Raw genomic sequence first — 2,548 nt, 5'->3', positions numbered from 1 at the left:
AGGTTGATTAAGGGGTATGAACTCACCTGTAGTGAGTAACTTGAATGAAAGATCGTTATAGAATTTTTGGGTGTCAATTGGAGTCTTGAGCACAAACGAATCCTATTTAACATATAATTACACATATATAAATACATTTAATGTATATAACCACTAATGGTGATAGGGACATGCCATAGGGACATAAAAACACTTAGAATTAAGTGTTACCAACACATATGGTTGCACATAAGGGGTGTATGGTCCTATATTGAAGTGTAAGTCCACAAAACCAAGTGCGGCCAGAGTGTGCGGCCAGGAGGTGTGTGCAGCCACACTGTAACATCCGGAATCCCAAGTATATTATTTTATTCTTTTATATTGAATTTTTGGAGAGAAACTCGGCGAGTAGGAGCCCCGACTCGCCGAGTTGGATAGCAATTGAAGTGGTATGATTAATGAGGGACTCGGAGAGTCCATGAGTGGACTCGACGAGTCCATGCTGTTTAATGAAACCCTAATTTCTTGGGTTTGCGCCCTATTTAAAGGCCCTTATGGCCGTCATTTGTGGCCATCAGTCCAGTGAGAGAAACCCTAGAGTGATGGAGCGTTTTGAGACAGAGAAGAAGCCATTCTTGACCTTTGTGGTGTTGGTTAGCAAGAAGAAGGAGGTTCTAGCCAAGGGAAAGCAAAGGAGGTTGCTATTCTGAGGATTTGAATCTAAGACCATTTCATTTGAGGTATTATTTCGACCCTTCTTATGTTTTGGGAAATATAGATGGTTTTAGGGTTTCTTGTGCCCTTGTCTAAGTCGATTGGAGGTCCAAACAGTCCCTTCTGGTGATAAGACTTTGGATCTGGACCCATAGAGTTCCAAAGAGCCTTATTCTTCAAGCTTTATGAAGCACAATGGAGGTCATGACCTTGGGTTAAGGTATTTGGGGCTAAATCATCATATTTGGTCATACGGTTGTTGCATGTGCATCAAGATTGAGACGTTACGTGATTATAGTGCTTGGAAAGGCCAGATCTATGGATTAGAGGAACAGATCTGACCTCAGAAGATCGATTGAGTGAGTGCATGGTATGTACTCGCCGAGTCCATGGGAGGACTCGACGAGTTGAGTCGGGTTGCCCCACGACTCGCGATTTGTGTCGACTCGTGGAAGTTAGGGTTGACTCAGTGAGTCAAGGGAGAACCAGGGGCAAAGAGGACAGGCGTGTACTCGCCGAGTCACCTTAGTGCACTCGGCGAGTAGGGTCAGCTGTGATCGTTGACTTTCGTTGACCTTTAGGATTTCGGTCAACAGTTGGACTTTTGAGTCAAGGAGGGGTAAAATGATATTTTACCCTTCTAAAGGATCATAGAAAGGGGTTTAATCTAGCCTTTGAGAGCCATTTCTTATTGAGGATAATTTGCATGTGTTTAGGCGGAGGCTAGACCTGTAGATTCGTGTGTGAGATCATCCGAGATACCAGAGGTGAGTCTTCTCACTATACTGTACCTGGAAGGGTACCTATGTGTGACCGGAAGGTCTGGTATGCTATGAGATATATGCATTGTATGCTATGAGATATATGCATTGTATGCTATGAATTGCCTGTTTCGTATGCGCTATGTGTGTGATATGTATGATATGCTTGATGTGGGCCGGAAGGCATTATGATATGGGCCGGAAGGCAATATGATGTGGACCGGAAGGTCAGGGAGTTATGGACCGGAAGGTCGACACGGGTAGGACCGGAAGGTTTACCGGGTTGGGACGAAAGTCCCCTAAGACACATGGACCGGAAGGTCGTGTGGAGTATGGCCTGGAAAGGCGTATGTATGTAAGTGGTATATTGGGGAACTCACTAAGCTTCTTGCTTACAATGTTTATGTGTAATGTGTTTCAGGTACTAGTGAGGACCGTGGGAAGGCGCCGGCATGACTCGTACACACACAGGTGGATTTGGATATGATTGATCTTGGGATTCATATGTTTTGTATTATGACCATGTTACATTGGATTTTTTGGTTTGTCTTGAATGGAATTATGTTTTAAAGAATTGAAAATTTATTTTGAAAATTTACGTTGTTACAAGTTGGTATCAGAGCCTTGGTTTGAGGGATTCGGATGCACCTTCGGGCGTAACTGAACTCAAACTGAGGATTTGAGAAAATTTTCATACGATAAAAACTAATTTTTCTAAAAAGCAAGAGATTTTGAGACAACCAGAGCGGAGCAGTGTGTACGGTCAGCCAATGCCCGAACGGTGAAGCCCCAAAATGCCCTGACGTTATGTGTTATGAGATATGATATGTTATATTATGCATGCTAGAGCTGGCTAGGTATTCATATTAGGACTAGAGTGGCCTGATTTTGTGATGCCTTAGCCTAGGAAGGATTGTGCTGCTATGTGATGCTTGAGAGTGAGTAGGTAGCAGTGAGGGGCTGATAAGAGGTCTACCGAAGGGTAGCCTATGCTAGTGAGATATAGAGTACTTGTGATCTGGGATCCAAGGAGGAGGACTTAGGGTGAATACTGATGCGGTGTAGGCGGTAGTATAAGGGCCCGTACTACCGAA

Source organism: Lactuca sativa, chromosome 4, assembly GCF_002870075.4.
Source record: "Lactuca sativa cultivar Salinas chromosome 4, Lsat_Salinas_v11, whole genome shotgun sequence".
In the NCBI taxonomy this organism is placed as follows: domain Eukaryota; kingdom Viridiplantae; phylum Streptophyta; class Magnoliopsida; order Asterales; family Asteraceae; genus Lactuca; species Lactuca sativa.
This window is presented reverse-complemented; position numbering follows the sequence as displayed.